The sequence below is a fragment of the Halichoerus grypus genome, chromosome 9, assembly GCF_964656455.1.
Source record: "Halichoerus grypus chromosome 9, mHalGry1.hap1.1, whole genome shotgun sequence".
In the NCBI taxonomy this organism is placed as follows: Eukaryota; Metazoa; Chordata; class Mammalia; order Carnivora; family Phocidae; genus Halichoerus; species Halichoerus grypus.
In genome coordinates this window covers 74,059,154-74,082,155 of record NC_135720.1, presented here as the reverse complement: position 1 = coordinate 74,082,155, position 23,002 = coordinate 74,059,154, and the positions used below count along the sequence as shown (strand labels likewise).

The 23,002-nt window shown below is 36.4% G+C and overlaps 1 protein-coding gene across 8 annotated transcripts in view; it reads left to right on the top strand.

Annotated features, from left to right (window-relative positions):
• The first annotated feature begins 340 nt into the window (after positions 1 to 340).
• The window catches only part of DOP1A (DOP1 leucine zipper like protein A), a 105,917-nt gene continuing 83,255 nt past the window's right edge, over positions 341 to 23,002 (top strand). For all 8 annotated transcript variants that reach the window (XM_036101016.2, XM_036101013.2, XM_078055039.1 and 5 more), the window contains exon 1: positions 341 to 452. The gene's annotated coding sequence lies outside the window, so the exon portion shown is untranslated. The remainder of the gene's footprint in view (positions 453 to 23,002) is intronic.

Sequence of the window (23,002 nt, the reverse complement as noted above, 5' to 3'; positions counted from 1 at the left end):
AACAAACTCAAAATGTGTCCAAATCTTATAACAACTATTTATCTCCTAACTTCACCAGTCTCCCAACTTCTCTGGGCCTCAAGTTCTTCATACGAAATATCGAGGAATCGTTTAAATAATATATAAAAGCTCTCCTCAATTCCTAGCATTCCTTCCAACTCTCCATTAAGATGTTGCTGGCGCTGGCGAGTTGAAAACACCATCCGCGAAGTTGGTGGCTATGGGCTGCTTCCCCGACCGTCCGCTTGAGGGCGCTGTGGCGACAACTAGCGCCGGGAGGCGAGGCACGGACCGGGGGCGGGGTTCGAGGGCCGTCGACGTCGACGCCGGCGTGGGCGCGGGCGCAGTGCACACTGGGAGCTGTCACTAGGCCCTTCGGCTCCCGGCCTCTGCGTCGCTGTCGCGGTTGCCAGGAGAGCGGCGCCGGCGGGGAGCGGCCGAGCCCACGGCAGGTAACAGCGTCCCCGCCCCCAGCGCGGTCGCGAGGCCGGCTGCCGGCCCTGAGCGGCCTCCTCGGCCTGGCTGGTTCCGGAGCTGCGGGGACGCCCCGCGGGGCAAGCTGCTGTGGCGTCCGGGGTGTTGCCGCCCTGGCCCCGCCTGGAGCCTGGAAACCGGCCGGCCGCCCTCCGGTTTCCGGAGAGGCGGGAGCTGCGCGGGGGTTCGGCGGGCCGGGCGGAGGCTCCAGGGCGGCCCCAGGCAGGGGTGGCCGCTCCCGAGCCTCCTGCGCTGGGGTCCAGCGATGCGCAAGGTTGGGGTGGAGGTCGCACCTGTGCGATAAAGGCGCGTAGAGTAACCTCTTTGTTGGTGGAATCCAGGCTTCGTGCGGTCTCATTCATCTGCAGGGTTCTTTTAAGATTGAGGAGACATGAATGCCTGCCATAGTTAATGTTCCATGGCGGGGGGGTGGGGTTCGAAAGGAGTGCAGAAGTTTATCAGAGGAAGTCAGGGTAGTCATAAGGAAGTTGTTAACCATTATCACCTTTGATTCTCAAGCCTTTTAAAGTTGCAGCATAACAATAGTTACTTGTTCGGTCTCTTCCATTCTTCTCTCCTACCCTGAGGGGGGAGGGGGAGTGGTACATAACTACTTTAAAGCTGAACGAATTGTGTTTCTTACACTATTTTACAGTTCTGGGGAGTTTGAGAAATATACTGTGATAATCTGATTTGGACACTGTAGTTAAAGCAATCAAAACATTTTCTTGATAATTACCGAAAAGATAGGAAACTAAGTGTTTGCCTGACAAATAAGCCCAGAACTTTAGAAAGACAACAATCCCTCAATTTTGATCTTGTTGGCTTTCTTCTACGCAGGCAGATCTCGTCTGTTCTCATGAACAGCATATGTTGACATTATATGCTAAGAAATTCACCTAATAAACAACACAGTGGTTTAGTTGAGCTGACAAGTTGTAACAAGGGTAAATTAAAAACCAGTTGTAATACAAATGCTTTATTCCAGTGATTACTTTAAGCTGCCACTCTGAACGAGATCATTCCTCATTAGTACTAAACAATAGTAAATCTCCAGGTGGGTCTAATTATTAGGAACCCAGGTCTTGAAGGAATTAAAAACATCTGAGTTAGTACACAAACCAGAAAATGTGACACCATAACCAAAATGTTAAATGTAAATTAAATGTTTGACTATATACAGTTTAAAGAGCCTATTTTGTAGTTAAAATGAAAAGAGCTCTGGCCTGGGAATGAAAGATTTTGTTCGCATTCTTTTTTCTCCTGCTAACCAGATGTGATCTCTCTAGGCCTCAGTTTTGTCATCCGTTTAAGGGAATTTCATAAGATCAGAATTTTTCCAAACTGATGTTTCCCCTGAACACTGTGCTCAGTCCAATAACAGCCTTACTGCCCCCAAAACTGTTCTTTGACAAATAATTTAGGAACACATAAAGTTAAAATGGTCTTACCTGGCCAGAAAGCCTATTTTCTCATGGCCAACCTGTTAACATCTAGTATATAATTACATAGAATACCAATTTGAAAATTACTGTACAGATCTTCCTCTACTTATGATGGGGTTATGTCCTGATAAACCCATCATAAATTGAAAATGTAATTTGAAAAGGCATTCAATACATCGATGTTACATATGCTCACAATACTTACATTAGCCTACAGTTGGGCAAAATCTATCAAAGCTCATTTTATTATAAAAGTTTTGAGTATCTCATGTAATTTATTGAATATTGTACTGAAAGTGAAAAACTGAATGATTGTGTGGATAAAGAATGGTTGTAAGCGTATCAGTTGTTTACCCTCATGATTGCAGGGCTGACTAGGAGCTGAGGCTTGCTGCCACTGTGAAAAATTGTAAATCGAACTCTCATGAGTTGGACTGCCTATATTAGAGCTCGGTCTCCTTTCAGCTCTAAAATTCCCTACATTATGCTTTCTAGCTTTCAGTTTAAGCTTCCTGGGGCATAAGGATATAGTGGCAACGCATTGATGTAACAAAAGGCTTGTATTTTCCTTAGTAGAATATTAAGGATGCACGTAGGGTTCAGTGCACTTTAATGCTTTAATTTATGGCAGAGGAAGACTATCTTTTTTTTTTTCCTGGTCTCTTGATGCTTTTCTATAACCATAATTAATTCACATTTGGATTTGATTTTATGGTTAAGTCATTAATTTTATTGAGAATGGCATTATAAAGTTCCAACAAGACTTGTTGACAATGGCATTATTTTTACTGTGCGTGAGTTCCCTCTCTAGTCGTGAGCTTTTAAAACTATGAAATGTAATAAAAGCCACTTGAAATATACTTAATAATTAATAACTAAATTTTAAGAGCTTAGATCATTGGAAAGAGTTCAAGGTTAAAACAAATTCTAAGGCAGTCATTTCTGAGTTGCTGATAAACGGGATCTAAGCGTTGAACGCAATCTTAAATTATTTTGCTAAATTCTGTCAGGTGTCACTAGCACACAGCCAGTATGGCCATTTTAGTCTGTTCTTTGTTACTTTGTTAGGAGTGAGTGCTATTAATGTGCTCCTTTGTTTGGGGGGGGGGGGGCAGGGGTGGAAACAATACATTTAATAGGTAACCCTTAATTCAGGTAGATTTTCTCCCTGAAATGAAACTGTTGAGAAGTATAGAGTTGCAAGTTTTGTGTAATAGCTTACAGGTTTTATTGAAAATTTACGTTATGAAAATAAGTACTTTTGATTCCCTTGTCTTTAAATGGTGATTTCCTTTTATTGTATTTACCTATTTACCTCCCCCCCCCCCGCCGCCCTGCCAAGCTATCCAAGCCTAAAACCTCAATAAGTTTTCATTGCATAGGTCAAAGACATGGTACCAAATTTAAGGAAAAAATTACAGATAATGTGCATTCATTTTATGTGTACATTATATACATACCTGGGTAACCACCAACACAATCAAGATTTAGAACATGCCACCACTCAGGCCTGTATTATTATGCTTTTGCTTTCTTCAAATGCATGCTCTCTGCCTTGGCATGTCTACTTCATACTATCCTAGCTCCAGTGCCACCTTGTCTGTGAATCCTTTTTTGAAGTAACTTTGTTCTCTTCTGACTTTCCTGTCAGCATTTATCATTTTCTGTCCTTGATGGCTAAACCTATGCTCATAGTTCTTGGTAGGCACTTATATTTATTTCTTGACCACATGGGTAAGTGTAGTATTTCTCAAATGTCAGTCATTCTTACATCATCTTCAAAATTTTGACCATATCTGCGTATTTCCTGTAGACTTACTTTCTGTGTTTTTCTTTATATCCGTGTAGCTATTAATATAATTTTTAAAGAAAACTTGAAGGTTGTTCAAGTTGGGTGACTCAGTCATTGAGCGTCTGCCTTCGACTCAGGTCATGATGCCAGCGTCCGGGGATCGAGCTCCGCAGGAAGCCATCTTCTCCCTCTCCCACTCCCCCTGCTTGTGTTCCTGCTCACGCTATCTCTCTCTCTGTCAAATAAATAGATAAAATCTTAAAAAAAAAAAAAAAAAGAAAACTTGAAATAATCACCATAAAGTATCACTTGCCATCAACAAAAGGTAGACATAAAGTTGAAAATAATGAAAACAAAACTTGTTAAATTCTAGACACTATTGGCTGTTGAACACTCTTAAGCCTGAAACTTACTGTTCTTTGTTTAGAAGGGAGATTAGCAAGAATTACAGAGGTATTGATAACATTCTGCCATCAATCTGAGAACTTCCTGATGCAGTCAGAGGAATTAGAATGAAGAGGGAATAAATTCCTCACTGATTTAGTAGTGTCACTTAGCCCTCTCCTTGGGCCCCATAAAATCATTTCATATCTGATTGGTGGCCAAAATTTGGGAAGACACTGGATTAATCAGGGCCTGAAAATTCCTTAGAATTTTATCTGTGAAAGAATTGGGAAATAAAACCTTAATTGCAAATTAAAAGGTGTACTAGAGTTAACTTTAAAAATGCAATAAAAAGACTAAACAATCTTTATTGAATTAGATGTGTCTATTTTTTTTTCCAAAAAATGTTTTCAATGTTACTTTTACAAATAAAACATCCACCCTTTTATTAGGATATCATAGCTTTAAGATAAACCTTTGAATCTAAAGAAATCTAAAAATCAGTGGGCGCCTTTTATATGACAAAGTGATGACTGTTGATTCAGGAGTGATGAAATGTTGATATGTTTATCTGGCAAAGCTCCTATAAGCATGGATAAGGTAATAAACTTAAGAGAATATAATACCTCCCTTCTTCCTTTCATCACTTTTTAAGTTTGAGCTAGATTTTAATATTTCCATCCTACAAAAGACATTTGTGGCCTTTTTTTTTTTTTCTTCTGAGGTAATGAAAAATTCTCCTCTCTCATGGTAAGAGTTTAATGTGAATAGGCAGGAAAATAAATTTCCTATTCTTGTTCTGTAAAAGACATTCAACTTGCTGTGGTTATTTTCAGGCTTATATATGTATTGCGAGCTTAATGTTTAAATTACTGTTATTTTGTGTTCTTGAACAAAGAGTTCAGGTGAATAGACCATTTGGTTCGGTGTTTCTGTTTTCCAAAAAATAATTTACCTGAATGGTAATACTAGGTTTATGAGTATACACAATAATTTGCTATTCAGCCAGAGGTCAGGTTGCTGTTAATCTAAGGTTCTGCGATACAACCTCAATTTGGTAGTAAGAAAAGAGCCCTCTTGATGAATAGTCTTTATTTCGTTAAAAGAGCTTTCACCCAAAGGAGTAGTTTCTTTCCTGTGTCTCTACTATAAAATAAAGCAGCAGGATAAAAGCAGTGCAGATAAACTCTTACATTTGAAAGTAACAACTGACTGTAATCAGAAAAACTATAAAAACATAGCAGTCTTAGTCCTTTAAGTTATACAGGTAAATAACCGTTTGCTTTTTGTGTGTGTGTGCTGTATCAGCTACTTGAAACCCTTGGAATATGTGTTAGTATAATCAGTCAAATTTTCCAGTGTATATTGTACACCACAAACGTCATCCCAGTCTGCTATTATGCTTTCTGCTTGTCTTCAACACAATGTACTTTGCACAGTGGCTTTTCATATACACTTAACACGTCTTACAATGTCTTGATTTTAAAATTTCCTGGACCGAAGTTTTTCTCCGTAGGAAAAAAAAATAGATTATAGTACTTGGTTTAAAGTTATATCTGTCATTTTGGAAGAAAAATAAGTATTTAAATGACTTCCATATTGTATACCAGCAATTCCATAAATGTTACCACCAGTTTGTCAGGAGTCCACCTTTAAGCCTGAAAAGGGATTCCAGCAACATGATTATTTTTATGGCACCTGTCATTTTATTGGAAGGCTATCTTCAAAGCATTGTGCCCCAAGCCTACGTGATTCTGTTAATTTGAGGTTGCCTGTTAGTTTTATGTGATATGATAACTGCTGCTTTTATTATGTTTTTTAAGTTATAGTATAGAGGTTGTGGTTTAAAAGTAAATACTCAGTAGGTTGCCTTCTTGTGGATGGATTCCTTTCTGCAAAAGGTTTTTATTTTGATGTAGTCCCAATAGTTACTGCTTGTCTTTCTGTTGCCAAAGAAGACCTATCTAGAAAAATGTTGCTATGGTCAATGTCAGAGAAATTACTACTTTTGTTCTCTTCTAGGATTTTTATGGTTTCAGGTCTCACATTTAGGTCTTTAATCCATTTTATTTTTGTGTATGGTATTAGAAAGTGGTCCAGTTTCACTTTTTTCATGTATCCATCCCTTTTTCCCAGCATCATTTATTGAAGAAACTTTTCCCCATTGTATATGCTTGCCTCCTTTGTCATAGATTAATTGATCATATAAGTGTGGGTTAATTTCTGGGGCTCTCTATTCTGTTCCATAGATGTGTCTGTTTTTGTGCCGGTACCATACTGCTTTGATTACTACAGCTTTGTAGTATATCTTGAAATCTGGAATTGTGATACCTCCAGCTTTATACCCAATAAGGGGTTAATGTCCAAAATGTATAAAAAACCTATACAACTCGACACCAAAAACCGCCCCCAAACAATCCAATTAAAAAATGGGCAGAGGACCTGAATAGACTGTTGTCCAGAGAAGACATACAGATGGCCAACAGATACATGAAAAGATGCTCAACATCAGTAATCTTCAGGGAAACGCAAATCAGGACCACGATGAGATAGCCCCTTACACCTGCCAAAATGGCTAAAATCAAAAAGACAAGAAATAATTAGTGTTGGTGAGGATGTGGAGAGAAAGGAACCCCCACGTACTGTTGGTGGGAATGCACATTGGTATAGCCGCTGTGGAAAACAGTATGAAGGGTTCTCAAAAAAAAAATCGTAAATACCATATGATCCAGCAATTCCACTGGGTATTTATCCAAAAAAATGAAAACACAAATCAGAAAGATATATGCACCCCTATGTTTGTTGCAGCATTATTTGTAATAGCCAAGATACAGAAACAACCTAAGTGTCCACTGACAGATGGATAAGGAAGATGTGGTACACACACACAATAGAAAATTAAACAGACATAAAAAGGATGAGATTGTGCCATTTGCAATAAAATGGATCGACCTAAAGGGTATTGTGCTAAGTGAAGTAAGTCAGACTGAAAAAAGACAAATACCATATGATCTCATATCAAGAGTCTAAAGAAACGAATGAACAAAAAGCAGGATCACACCTATAAAAATACAGAGAACTGATGGATGTAGGAGGGGATGGGGATGAGGGGATGCGCAAAATGGATGAAGGGTAGTGGAGATACAGGCTTCCAGTTATGGAGTGAATAAATCATGGGAATAAAAGGTACACCATGAGGAGTATAGTCAGTGATACTGTAACAGCATTGTATGGTGACAGATGGTGGCTACACTTGTGGTGAGCATACCATAAGGTGTAAACCTGTCAAATCACCTGAAACTAACATTTTGTGTCAACTATACTCAAAAAATTGTTTTAAGTAAAATATTTTTGAGACTAACTCTAGTCATCTATGGCTGCATAACAAATTATCTCAAAATGTAGTGATTTAAAACAATAAATACCTCTCAGTTTCTTTCAGAAGGGATTGGGGAGCAGTTTGGCTGTGAGGTTCTGGCTTAAGTTTTGTGAGGTTGCAGTCAAATAGTGGGCCGGACTGCAGTCATCTTTAGGTTCAGTTGGGGTCGGAGAACCCCTTTCCAAAGTAGTTCACTCACATACTAGCAGGTTGTTTCTGGCTGTTGAAGGGAAACCTAAGTTTCTCCCCATAGCGCTACTTGAAGTGTCCTTATTACCTAAAGGCTAGCTTGCCCCAGAATGAGTGATCCAAGAGACAGCATATAGACCAGCTGTGATTTTGTATAGGAGGGGTAACTATACAAGAGAATGAATATCAGGAGGTGAGGATCATTGGAGGCCATCCTGGAAGCTAGCTACTACATTTTAAAAAGCTAGTATGTGTGCATGTCACTAATAAGCAGTACATACTTATTCAATATGCAGTTTATACACAGCTCATGGTTTTAGAATATTTAAAGATTAACTTCATATGCTATTTGATTACATTACTAAATGAAGCATGTACTTAATCCACAAAATTCTTAGTTTCTGGGGTTCTGTGGGATGATTCTGTGTTCAAATGTAACACTAAAGATAGAGATTTTATTCATTTTGATTTTCTTTTTGTTATTTCTTAGATGAAGGAGGGAGGTAATGCCACATGTTACCCAGCTGCTATTTGATTTTCTATGGGGACATTACTCCTTTACTTTTTAAAAAAGTAAGCTAATTTAATACCAAAAAGAGGGACTAATTTTCATGATTTTAAAAGTATAAAAAAACTATACAGAGAAAAGGCTCCCTCCCCCGGCCCCCATCTATGCAATTTCCACCTGGCCAACTGGAAGTAATCGGTTTTATTTTCTTGTTTGTTCTTTCAGAGCTATATCATATACATGCAGATTATGTGACTATATTTTTCCCTTTTTATATAAATGGTAGCATACTATGTACACTGTTGTGCACCTTGATTTTTTTTTTAGTTCATATATTTTAGCATTTTCTAAATCAATAACGTTGACTTTATTCATTCTTTTTACCAGCTGAGTATATTCTGTTGTCTTCAATTTTTATAATTATTGGTCATTTACTGTGAGTCAGGCAAGGACTAACTAGGAGCTGGGGATGTGAGAGCTAAAAATGATAGATGAGTACTCTATCACAGGGATTAATACCCTTGGGAGTCACACAGTTCAATTAAGTAAAGCAAAGTTCTGTGGTAGATGAAGTACAGTGTGTAGTGGGAATTCACAGGAAGGAGATATATATGTGACTGTTGGAGAGAGAGAATAGTTAGGGAAGACTTCACAACAGGGGTAAAATCTGAAGCCAGAACCATGAGTAGGTACTAGCCAAGTTAAGTTGGGATTTAGTGTTTCAGGCAGAAGGAAGTTCTTAAAAAGATTTTAAAACATATTACAAAGCTATAGTAATTTTAAAACAGTGTGGTACTGACATAGAGGCAGACATGTAGACCAGGGGAGTAGAACAGAAAGCCCTGAATTAAACCCTGGTGTATATATGGTCAAATAATCTTCAACAAAGAGTGCCAAACCAATCAATCAGGTAAGGACAGCCTCTTCAACAAATGGTGTTGAGAAAACTGGATATCCACGTGCAAAAGAATGAAGTTCGAAACTTATTTTACGCTATATGAGAAATTAATTCAAAACAGATTAAATACCTAAAGATAATACCTAAAACATAAAACTTGTAGAAGAGATCATAAGGGAAACCCTGACATTGGGTTTGGCAATGATTTCTTGGATATGACAACAAAAACACAGGTAACAAAGGCAAAAATAGGTAAGTGGGACTACATCAAACTTAAAAACTCTTATGCATCAAAGGATACAATAAAAAATATAAAAAGGCAATCTAGAATGGGAGAAAATTTTCAGAAATGTATCTAAGGGACTGATATCCTGATTATATAAAGAACTGCAACTCAGCAACAAAAACACAACCCAATTAAAAAATGGGCAAAGACTTGAATAGTCATTTCTCCAAAGATTATATGCAAATGTCTGAAGTATATGAAAAGATTTTCAGCCACATTGGTCATTAGAGAAATGCAAATCAAAGCTACCATGAGATGCTACCTCACACCTATTTCAATGGCTACTGTCAAAAAACTGAAAAGTGTTGGCAAGGATGTGCAGAAATTAGAACCCTTATGTACTGTTGGTGGAAATGTAAAATGGTGCGGCCGCTATGGAAAACAGCTTGGTGGTTCCTCTTAAAAACAGAACTGCCATATGGTCCAGCATTCCCACTTCTGGGTATTTTCGAAAGAATTGAAAAGAGGATCCTGAAGAAATATTTGCACACTCAAGTTCATAGCTGCACCATTCACAATAGCCTAGAGGTAGAAAATATAAATGTCTGAACAGATGAATGGATAAATGTACACATAGAATTGAATATTATTTAAAACCTTAAAAGGGAAGGAGATCATTAGGGTCCATTCTGTGCATCAGACTACTTTAAAAAAAAAAAAAAAGGAAATCTTGTCACATACCACAACATGGATGAACCTTGAGGACATTATGTTAAGTGAAATAAATCAGTCACAAAAAAAGCCAAAATTCTGTATGGTTCCACTTACCTGAGGTATCTAAAGTAGTCAGATTAGAAGCAGAAAGTAAAACGCTGGTTGCCAGGGGCAGGCAAAGAGGGAAAAGAAGAGTTTTTTTAATGTGTGTGTAGTTTCAGTTTTGCAAAATGAAAAAATTCTGGAGGTTAATTACACAATGTGAATATACTTAACACTGAACTGTACACTTAAAAATGGTTAAAATGATAAATTTTATGTTTTTTTACCACAATTGGAAAAGATAATATTAAACTTTTAGAAACATGAAGCATATATGCATTTTAAAATGCTATCCTGTAATGAAAGTCATGTCTCTAAATATTGAAAAAGGGGCTGATTAAAGAATGAGCCTAGAGGGGTTGAATTGTACTGGCTCAGTTGGTAGAGTATATGACTCTTTGATCCTGGGCTCATGAGTTTAAGCCCCACATCAGGCATAGAGCTAACTTGGAAAAAAAATATATACAGAGTTATAGCATTTTGAATGTAGTTTGGTAGAAAAATTTTAAGTGATGAAAGGGAGCATGGGGCATACCCAGAAAAGAGCATATTTAAAGGCACTGAGGTGGGATGCAGCAAGTCTTATACAGTTGGCTAGTTTTAAAAAATATACATTGGCTCTTGTTAAAGATAATAAGGCCAATTTTATTAAGGATCATCATGATAGGTATAGGGACCACTGCAATGGGATTTTACAGTGGAGGAGAGAGATCGGCCTCAACTCTGAATACAGCATGTACAAGTGTTGGTTTGTAACCTCCTCAGAGCCGTTATCTGAAATCCCTGTCTGTGGTGAGAAAGGAGTGACAGAGCAAAGGGATCAACCACTCCAGATTTATAGGTGGCAAGTTTAATAACAGGGAATTTACATATGAGGCTTGTCTTGGGTGGCCTCAAAACAAGTAGATCACACCCACTCACCTGCTGGAATCTTAAAAGTTTATATAGATGCCTTTACTGGGTTCAGTCACGTACCCGGTCCAGGTAGCCTCCACACCACGTTTCTTTCTCAAGGCTGTATCCTCAGAGTAGCTTCTAGGAGCAGGGAAGGCAAGCATATCACACGTTCTAAGGACAGGGAAGGAAGTGGGGAGCCTCCAATTGCCTGGGTCCAGCTCATGGCTCAACAGGCAGTCACATCTTCTTGATGACCTCCAACAGCAAGTGGGACTTTATAGCCAAGGAGCAGGGTGGGAGTCAGAGGATGGAAAATGAGTCTAAAAGGAAACATCAGGGTAAGGGGGGGATTTTGGCTAACAGGATTCTTGTTGAAGATAGATTGGGGTGTCCAGATGATGGAGGATGAGGAGGCTGATCAGATATGGAGGGTGGTCAGTTACTGAAGGTGTGGGTTTCTGGTTAAGCTGATATAGCAGGGTTCTTGATAAAACTACATTTTAGCAGAAAGTGCACAGGTGGGCCTAGGAGAGGATTCAGAAGTTTTACTAAAGTTCGGTCAAGCAAAGAAACTTTGTCACCAGGTTTTGCTTAGCTAGGACAGAAATACGAACTATAAGATTGAATGAATAGGTCCAGTTTATGAAAAGACTTTAGTCATATGATTAAGGGGGTTATGTTTCATTTCTAAGTAATTATTACAATTATAGCAATGATAAGAGTATTTCTTAGGTGTTAAGTAAGCCCTGGTCTAAAGTGCTTCTTGTGGACTAAAGTTTACTTTCAGAGCTTCCAGCAGGGCGTATGCCCAAACTGTGTTTTGCTGTGTAAAATAAATTGGCTCTTAGAAAGCTGAAGGTGGTGAAAGTAGAAGGCTGTTACAATAGTCCAGGTGGAAACTATTCAGGAGACATGGTTAAAAGACCATTCTGAAAGATAGGGCCTACCACAGTCAACTTTGAGAGGGGGTGAGGGGGTGGTGAATTTATAGATAGATTTGATACAAGAATAGGAAATAAGGCCAAAGTGCAAGCTTGTGTGATTGGGAAGATGACAGTACTGTTTATTTCAGTAATGAAGTAAAAACAAAAAAACTGAGAATAATAGCAGTGCTTGACAGGTTATATTTCTAGTGTTGGAGGGATATCCTAAAAAAATTTAAGAGCAGAGTATGAAACAAAGTGAGGAGAGGTGTAATAATAATGATAACAGTTCATGGTTTATCAGTGTTTCGGAGGATACCCGGTTTTTGTAAAGAGACTCTGAATAAAGATTTTACAATAAGCAACACCGTATTTTGGTTCTGATTCTGTTAGGTGCTTTCAGAATCTACCAAAGTATCTAGAGTTAATTCTTTTTTCTTGCCAGGTAGGTAACACCTCAGCAAGGTTCTTTTGTTTATTCATGATATTAATACTGTTGTTCTGTTTTCATTTAAACCTTAAAACATGATACGAGATGCCCATTGGAAGAGATGATAGAAGCAGGGTCAGGGGTGCCACAGGTAGTTTCCCATTTTTCTCTGTGAAGTATCTTGATATCTTCAAAATTAATTATAGCTGCTTTCCTTTGCCCATTAAGGGATTTAACCCTTGCAGTGCTACTTACTGTCCAGCACCATTCTTTCATAACTTGAGTAAACTGATGTGCAGACACATGCATGGTTTGTGTCCAGTGTGAGTCCTTTTTTGTATATCCCTAATATGTACAATTACTCAGCTAAAATGTTAGTTTCTTCCTGCTCATGTAATACTGTGATCTTATTCTTTAGATGCATAGGCACAGTTGAATTTGCATCTCTGTGTATGTGTGTTTTCCTCATGATTTTACTTTTGGAACAGTTTTAATAAAATTTACAAAAGAAAATAAAACTCTGCATGGGATTTTTTTGTTTAGAAAAAATTACCTCTTTTTTCAAAGGCTAGAAAATTGGCTTACAGATACTCATTTAAACACACTGGGAAATACAGAAAAACTTGTACTGTTCAGTATATATAATATAGCATTTTTTATGTTCATGTAACAACCAGTCTCTGTTTTTAAATTGAATACTATAATTAACAGTGTGTCATTTATTTTAAAAATGCTGAGAACATTACTATTATTTTAAAGATGATTAAATTTTATTTTCTTGGAAATAATTGTTTAACAATGTGGTGGGTTTAATTGTACTGTAAATTATTTTTGCTTTTTTTTTTTACATTTTTTCTAGTAGTTTGAGTTAAGAGTATATTTCTTTCAAAGGTTAAGCAAACTCATTTGTCATTGTTAAATGAAGAATAATACTCAGCGACTAATTAGCATATTTATTTTGAGAAGGATACTTTCTGAAAAGGGATGTTTTAAATAAACTTGAGGAAGTACTTGGTAGGATAGCTAACATTAGTGTTGTCTTTCATCTTGTGTTTCACATCTTTCTTTTTAATCATTCTGTGTAGTCACACACTCATTATTGTTACTTACATTATCTCACATTTTACCTTCTGTTTATAAAAAAACAAGCAGTGTTTTTTTCCTTCTAATTGAAAACAAAACCAGAATATGGTCAATCTAAATAATTTAGATTTTCTTTAAGTATATTATGCTGACACTTACTCTCAGGCTGACTTACTCTTGCCACCTAAAAAGTTAGTTTCATTTCCCACCACCAAATTCAATCAGTGTATATATAGGGAAATCAAATGGATTTTAATATTAGCAAATACTAAACATTAAAAAGATATGTTTGAAAAAAGCATTATAAATCCCAAAGCCAAATTTTTTGTTTGACATTCTCAGTTTTAGATTATTCACTCTACTTCTTTCTATGTGGTTGATACAAATATGATATGACTAAATCAGAATATGTAATTGAATCATCAGTGATGTCCACAGGTTTCATAAAAATGTGGGTAATTTCTTTGAAATATTTGCTTTCTGAACTATTATTTTGTCCCCTCATAACAGCCCTCATGAATTCTATCTCCCTTTCCCGAGAAAAAAACAAAACCTGTCTTTCCTGGGTCTTGTTGGGTGCTTCATAATAAAATTTCTAACCTTGAACATACCCCTAATGCAACAGGAATCTTGACATCATCCTTAATTTAGGGACTGCCACACCTATAATTCCGTTTTTGGATGCACAATCCAACCTGCAGCACCTCTCTAGGATTAATCCCACATGAGAGCATATTTTTACCTTTTTGGTATTGTTTTCTCAGGGGAGTAGATTGTGTTCTTATACATCCTCTATAGAGTGCTCCTTCCACCATGGTCATTGAAATAGGATCACTGTTTTACAGATAACCAAACAAAACCCTCATATCAGAATTTACAGTTATTTCTCCTTATGCTTTAACCTACACACTTTCAGTATTGAGCAGTGATGTAGGTTTGGGGTATTCAGAGTTAAGCTTTGGTCCTTGTCCCTAAGCCAAGGTCTAGAAGGAATGACAGAAATATATGTACTTGCACCATTATAGTATTTTATAAAGTAAGTGGAAAAGGAAAAGAAAGAACAATGTCTAAAAAATGAGGAGTTAAAGAGTCAAGAAAGGCTATATAGCCTGAAGAGGTTTTTGAAAAGTTGAGTAAGAGAGGAGAGGTAGGATACGTCAGGCAGAAGAATTAAAAGAGTTGTGATAAAAAAATTGTTGAGAAAGGCAGTGATTATGGACCGGGCCTAGGTGTCAGCCAGCCAGAGTTCTTCCTGGTTCCTCCTCTTAACTTTGTGTGAAACCTCAAACACAAGAACGTTCATATGTACATGGCTGCATGAGTGTACTTGCCTCATGGATTTGTTATGAACATTACATGAGATAATTTATGTAAAAGGGCTTAGTATGGTGCCTGCTACACAATGTCAGTGTGAGCTGCTATTAGTAATCATCATCAACTTGAATAATGTTTGGGCAATATTTATTTGGCTGCTATGGTTTGGGGACAGGATATTACCTTTAACTCAAGGGCATATGTTTCACTGTTATAGCTATTAACACTTGAAGCTTACAAAAGAATCCTAGCTACCCATTAATGAGTTATTTTAGGTGGTAATATGTGTTCACACTGTTCTATTTTCTAAATTACTTTTCTTCATGATGCTTATGTGTCACAAAAATCAGAGTTTAAAGCTAGAAGAAATCTTTAGTTATCCTTTTTATAGAATTCGGACTATTTCTAAATGATGGATAATTTTTTATATATTGATTAACTTTACTATCTTTTTTCCAAGTAAATAAAACTTGCTGTTTGTCATCTGGTTAGAATTGTGGGATTTTGATTTTTTGAATCTTAGCTTTTATTTTTATAATTTTTACCAAGATCAAAAGTGAAAATATAAATAAATATATAATTAAAATGCAGTAAAACTGTCAGAATTTTCTCCAACTAAAAATTTGCATCTAATTAATTTTAAAAGCTTTTAAAATTAATTGCATCCCTGGGAGTATCATACATTTCCTTTCATGGGGCTAGAATGACATCCTCCATATTTAAGTAGGTATGCTAAATAAAGATGCTAAACTCAGCTAATTTTTTAAAATGTAACTGGACAAAGCACATTTTTTTATAGGTGTTCTTAGGAGAATCTTTCAATTTTTTAAAGTACTTAATAACCATATGAATATAGTCTGTTTAAAGGGAGTGAGGTCAAGTGTGGCTATCGATTAAAAAATTGAAGTGTAGTTTTGCTCTTTTCTCCAGAGCTTTTCTCAGAAAAAAAAAAACAAAGCAAAATGGTTTGTGAGCTGTGTTCACATTGGTAGATGCATTTATTCAAAAACATATTTGAGGGCCTACTATGTATCAGCCACTTTTATGGGTCCGCTGATTCAAGAATGAACAAGTCCATTATTGGACATTGGCTTCTGACCTCATGGCATTTGCATTCCATTAAGGGAAAGTAGACAGGAAACATGCAAATAATGGGAAATTTCAGATTGAAGTGCTAGAAAGGAAATAATGGGATATTCTAAAGTAGATGTTAAGACTGTGGGCTTGGCATAGGCCACTTGACATGGACTGTTCAGAAAAGGCTTTTCTCAGGGTTTGATATTACTTGGACGATGGAAAGGAATTTGTCACACAGAGTTGACCTAAGAGTCTTCAGGTACAGAGAATAGCAAATATAAAATGCCCTACAATGCAAAAAATATTGGTGTGTTTAGATTTAGATATTCTCATAATGACATAATACTATTTTAAAAGATCTCTGGCTTCTCTGTGGAGAATGAATTATAAGGGCTTAAGAGTAGAAACAGGATTTGGTGGTGGAGTGCAGTGGACTCTAAGCAGAATAATAGAAAAGGAAAAGTGGTGGTGGAGACATTTAGGATATATTCTTAACAAATGCTATTTGAAGCTATAGGACTAGAGGAGCTAACTCTGGAGAAGAGAGTTCCTGATTGAGCCTTCAAGTACTTCAGCATTTACAAAATAATAAATAAAATTTGAATAGAGAAGAGGAGCTGACATAGACTGAAAAAGACTGGCTAGAGAAGTCAGAACATACCTTGAGAATGAAGAGTCCTGGAAGCCAAGAACCAAGTACTGAACATTGCTGAGAAGTTGATTAAAGTGAGGTGCTGGAGAAATGACCATTGGCTTTGGCTAATGCAGTTTACTGGTGGCCCTTATTGGGGTGGTTTCCTTGCGGGGAGAGTGTCATAAGGCATTTTTGAGTGGGCCAAAGAGTGAAGAGGAGATGAGGAAATGAAATAATATAGAAAAATCTTCCAGAAAGTTTTGTAATGAAAGAGAACAGAAAAATGGGTTGGTATCCAGAAAGTCTGTGAGAAGCTATGAATTTTAGTTTCTCACTATGGGAGATCCCAGGATTTTGTCTGTAGGCTAATGGAGAATGATCCTGCACAGGAAGAGAAACTTAAGAGTAAACAAGGCGCTTGAGGAAAATCCTTGAGAAAGCAAGAGGAGATGAGATCCAAAAAGAGCAAAAGGGTAGGTCTTTGATTGAGGAGGGTCCTTTGTTTTTCAGAACAGGAAGCAAAGTAAAGAATATGGACATAAGTGAGATAGGTTTGCAGATTGCTGGAGGGAATATAAGCATTCCTTTTGCTTCTCTTTTCTTTTTTGTTCTTGTTCTTGAATGATCTTCAGTTATTTTTAATGGTTGAATATCTTATTGAAATGGTGTGCTAAAATTTTGTTATTTTTTAATTTAAATTCAATTAACATAGAAACATATTATTAGTTTCAAAGGTAGAGTTCAGTAATTCATCAGTCTTATACCCAGTACTCATTACATCACGTGCTCTCCTTAATGTCCGTCACCCAGTTACCCCCTCTTCCTATCCCCCTCCCCTCCAGCAACCCTCAGTTTTTTTCCTGTGACTAAAGTCTCTTCTGGTTTGTCTCCCTCTCTGATTTTGTCTTGTCTTGTTTTTCCCTTCCTTCCCCTATGATCCTCTGTTTTGCTTCTTAAATTACAGATCATATGATAATTGTCTTTCTCTGATTGACTTATTTCTCTTAGCATAATACCCTCCAGTTCTATCCACATCATTGCAAATGGCAAGATTTCGCTTTGATGGCTGAGTAATATTCCATTGTATGTATATACCACATCATCTTTATCCGTTCATCTGTCAGTGGGCATCTGGGCTCTTTCCATAGTTTGGCTATTGTGGACATTGCTGCTGTCAACATTGGGGTGCAGGTGCCCCTTTGGATCACTCCATTTCTGTCTTTGGGGTAAATACCTAGTAGTGCAATTGCTGGGTCATAGGATTTGCTTCTGTTTTGTTAATTAAATTTGAAGTTTGGTCTTTAGCAACAATGGAGGGAGGTGGTATTAAGAGTTTTGAAAAGAAGACAAGGTATGAAATACTTGTGTCAGGCAAGTACATTTACTAAGGAAACAGTGATTAGAACAGTGTTGAATGCCTATTTGAGGTTTGTTTCTCACTTTAAAATGCAGTCAGCCAGCGTTGGTTGTGATTTTTCTCCAGCCATATTCAGTTGCTTGGGTTCAGGCATGGAAAAAGCAGAAAATCAAGTTCAATTCAGTTTGGGATTTTGCCAGTTATGTATCAAAAGAGTAAGGAAGACACTTCACTCCCTGGCCCTGAAATAGGATGGGTATAAAAAGGAAAAAAGCCTCCGTGAAACTGAAGAGTAATGGTTAAGAGAACTCTAGGGGTGCCTGGGTGGCCCAGTTGATTGACGTCTGACTCTTGGTTTTGGCTCAGGTCATGATCTCAGGCTCCACACTCAGCAGGGAGTCGGCTTGAGATTCTCTCTCTCTCTCTCTCTCTCTCTGCCACTCAAAGAGTTAGAACTCTAAAGCCAGACTTTCTGTTCCCTGGCTCTGCCGTTTATTTAATGTATTACATAATATTTCTATACCTCAGTCTCTATCTGTAAATGTGGACAGTAATAATGCATACTTCATAGGCTCAAATAGGATTAAATTGATTAAAATAATGCAAAGCATTTAAATAGTCCCTGGCATGTTGTAAGCCACAACATAAGGTTGGCTAAGATGCTGCTATCTCTGCTGCATTAGAGATCTTACCTGAGAAGGTAGTTAGGACTAGAAGGCAGTCAGATGTGCAGAGAAAAGCTGAAGATCTGTTGATCACAAATTTGGAGTTTCTTAAGAGTGTATACCATTTTGAAGGTTTGAGATGGGGTCAGATGAGGGGAAGTACAGAACATCAGGGTTCTAGTGGGTACCTTAACTTATTTGTGAAATACCTGGTAGCTGTTTTCTTTTATCCATATTGTTAGCCCTCCTGGGAAGTTTCCAGTTTTCTGGAGTAACTGGATTTATGAGTTGACTGAATAAATTATTTGCTAAAGAGTATTAGTGTGTTAGTATTTGAAACCCAGAACTTTTGACCAAAATGAAATAGATTTATTAATAAGTGTCACATGCATTTGTTAAATGGTAACAGTTAATGATAATTTTTCATTTAGTAAAAAATGTTTGGAAAGAGTATACTATTTATATTTATATAAAGCATTTTTTAAAGTACTTTTTCATTTATAATCAACAAGTAGAGTTTTTCCCCCTGAACTGCATGGTACTTTAAGTAATTTATTTATTTACATACTTGGAATGTGATAAAACTCTTGGAAAGTCCCCAGATATATCTGTGGAATTGGCTAATACTGAATAGTCCTTTGTCTCTTCAGCCCTCCTCTGACTTTTCATTGGCAAAGGAGAGAGGGAAGCAGGGAAGTCAGCTAGTAATGAGCAAATCAGCCGAAGTATCTTTGTGTGTTTATTTTCTGAAATTAGGTCTACTTATTTTTTCTAATGATTTAAAAAATTTTTTAAAAATGCAGGTGGTCTGTTGGAATGTTTTCTTTCTTAAATTTTGCCTTTTCACCCTGTAAAATATGAATACCCTCATAATTTTCATAGGGCCTAATTTGCCTAGAGAAATCTACGCCTTTTTTAATAGCTACTTTGTTTCATTTTATATTTGAATGAGACAAAAACACTACACTAAATCATGCTTTATGACAATTCAGGTCCAATTTATGTAAGTTATAAGTTTGAAAGAACAGCTAAATTGTCAAGGAATATGATTATAGATTAAGTCAAAAAACCTGCTTATTAACAGCTCCAGAAAGAAAAAAAATTTTTTAACAAGCATAACTTTTTTTGTTAAAGTGTTATATTAGTTTCAGGTGTACAATATAGTGATTCAACAATTCCATACTGAAAGAAAAATTATAAATGCCACTTTGACTTTACCTGTATCACTTTAAGAAAAAACAAATCACAATTTTTCTTTTTATTTATTGATTTTTATTTACATTTTCAAGTTTCCTAGTTATATTAGTTATTGTATCTACCAGGAAATAGGTTTTGGGTTTTTTGTTTTGTTTTAATTTCAAACCTCATCTGATAGAGGTGGTAGAATTGCTTGGTTTCTTGTTTATAGTGATGCAAATGTTCTATATCAACTCTGGTGAGGAATCTTGATTGTTGTGATGGTTTTATGGGTATATACATTAGTCAGAACTCAATAGGTATGTTAAATATGTACAGGTTAATAGAAAAACCCACACATTTGGCAATGACAAATTTTAATTTGCATTCATGAGACAATTAGATATAATTTAGTGAGAGTCTTCAGTTTTCCATTTTACTACCTTTATTAAGTTCAAAACGATATTTGGTTCTTAATTATTATTTATTAGTCCGTAAAATTAGCATACTTGCTTCCTAGTACTTTTTGTTTTTATTGGTTCTAATGGTGGCAATAACTTTTTAGAGCATTTTCTGTGTGCTAGGCACTCTGATAAGTTTAATATGTTCTTTATTTAGTTTTGACAACCATCGAGCTAGGTATTATCATCTTGTTTTACAGATGAGGAAACTGAACTTTGACATCTTAACCAAGGTCGTACAGCTAAGTGTTAAAACTAGGATTTGGATCCCCAGCTGTCTTGACTTTAAGTCCTGTGCTTTGTGGGCAGCCCACTATCTTTGTGGGTGGGGGGGGGGTTGTTCTACAAAACACTGTTTTATTATTGAACATGTGCATTTTTTGCCACCTGTTACTACATTTCTGGAGAAGAGGCAGTGTATAAAGTTTCCTTGATCCAATATGGGAAATGCTTTATTTGCATTATGATCTAAGCCAATGGTGCTCAAAGTGTGATTTGTGGACCATTTACAAATTCTTTGTTAAGGAAACATGAGATAAATACAGATGAAAGTAAGCATTAGACATTTTTTTTAAGCTGTATTTATTTGGGAGACAATGAGTGCACATGGGGGTGAGGGAAGAGGGAAAGAAACTCAAGCAGACTCTGGAGCTCAGAGCCGACACAAGGCTCAAACTCAGGACCCTGAGATGATGACCTGAGCCGAAATCAAGAGTGGGACGCTCAACTGACTGAACAACCCAGGTGTCTCTCATGTTTATAGCAATTTGATATCCCTACAACTACATGCATGATTTATATTTATATCAGTAAGCAGTGGATTGGGGGAAAACTGGTTCTTCACCACACTAAGAAGTATTGATCTAAGCCACTTTAAAATAAAATATGGGAAAAAAAATACCTGAGAGCTGGAATTTGCATTTATAAATTGGTTGAAAAATTCAAAAGTGATATATCCCTAGACTTCTCTTCTGATACGTAATGAGTAATTTTATTTTCATTAAAAGTCATTGAGGAAGCATAACCTAATTTCTAGTCCCAGGATTGGACCATCTTTTCACACAAAAGAAAGTACCATACATAGCTCCCTGCTGATGAAACCTGCAAAATACCCTTTTCCATTTTTCAGCTGTTTGCATAAGATTTTGCTTTTAATATTCTACCTGATTGTTACATGTGTCCAAACTATATGGATTCTTTTTAGTTACATTTAAATATTTAGATGATTTTTAGCTAAGTAAGAAAAAAAATCAAATTTCTTATCTGAGTCAACTTTTTTTAGCTGCAAATACGTAAAAGAGTTCTAAACCCCACAAACTTAGCTGGTCATTATTGGTTAGTTTTTTTATACCAAATTTAAAAAGTATGTTTGAAGAATATGTCAATTGAGGTAAAATGCCTCCAAATTACATTACTACTCTGATTACAATTAACATACTTTCATTTATAGGAATTACTACTAAATCGATTTTTAGGTTAGTTTCCCCATGCACAAATACTATATGTCTTATCTTGAAAATGATGTGTTACGGGCGCCTGGGTGGCTCAGTTGGTTAAGCGACTGCCTTCGGCTCAGGTCATGATCCTGGAGTCCCTGGATCGAGTCCCGCATCGGGCTCCCTGCTCAGCAGGGAGTCTGCTTCTCCCTCTGACCCTCCCCCCCTCATGTACTCGCTCTCTCTCATTCTCTCTCTCTCAAATAAATAAATAAAATCTTAAAAAAAAAAAAAAAAGAAAGAAAATGATGTGTTATATCTTATACTGGAAATATTGCTAAGGAAAAAAAAGTCCGTAAAAATTATATGTGTGCTTTCTCTACCACTATTCTTAGGTTTATTGATTAGAATTAGTTATTTTATACTACTTTTATATACTTTCAGATAATCCAGTCAAGTTGACTTCTTTTCCCTGAACTTAATTTGGTTTTACAATTCTTTCTTGTATGATTTCTCAGAAGCAAAACCAGAAATGATTTAGTTTGTGTTCATTCTAACCTTCATTCTTTGTATGTCACTATGTGTTAATATTTAGCTATTTTATCATGTATCAAAGTTTATGGCTTTAATTGTTTAGTATGTCAGTCTGTTTTTTTGAAGAATTTAAGTATAATATATCCATTTAATGAAACCATTAAGAATTATGATTGCATAAGAAGTAATGGGGAAATGGTGAAAAAAAAAAAAAAAGAATACCAAGACATATATGCTCTATGATCTTAGCTATTTAAAAAATACGCATTAACAATTAAGTAGATGATCATGTTAATCACTGTTATTTGGCAAATATATCCACCTGCTTATTTTCAATTGTTTGCATTTTATTTAATGCATTTTCTAATAATATATATTTCTTTTATTTAAAAAAATTTTTTTTTAAGTAGGCTCCACTCCCAATGTGGGGCTTGAACTAACAACCCTGAGATTAAGAGTCACATGCTCTACCAACTGAGCCAGCCAGGCACCCCTATTTTTCTTTTATAAAGTAAAACTCAGTAAAGAGAAATATAAAGATCTTTTTGGCCTTCTAGTTTGCCTTTACAATGACCTTTAATTTATATTGGCCTATGCTTTTACTTTATTTTTATTGAAATTTAATTAACAATATTATAATAATTTTAGGTGTACAACTGTTGATTCAGCAATTATTACTCAGTGCTCACCATATAACATTGTTACAATATTATTGACTATACTTCCTGTGCTGTATTTTTCATCTTTGTGATTTATTTATTTTATAACTGGAAGTTTATGCCTCTTAATCCCCTTTATCTGTTTCACCTATATGCCCACCTACCTCCCTTCTGACAATGACCAGTTTGTTCTTTATTTAAGAGTCTGGTTTGTTTGTTTGCCTGTTTGTTCATTTGTTGATTTT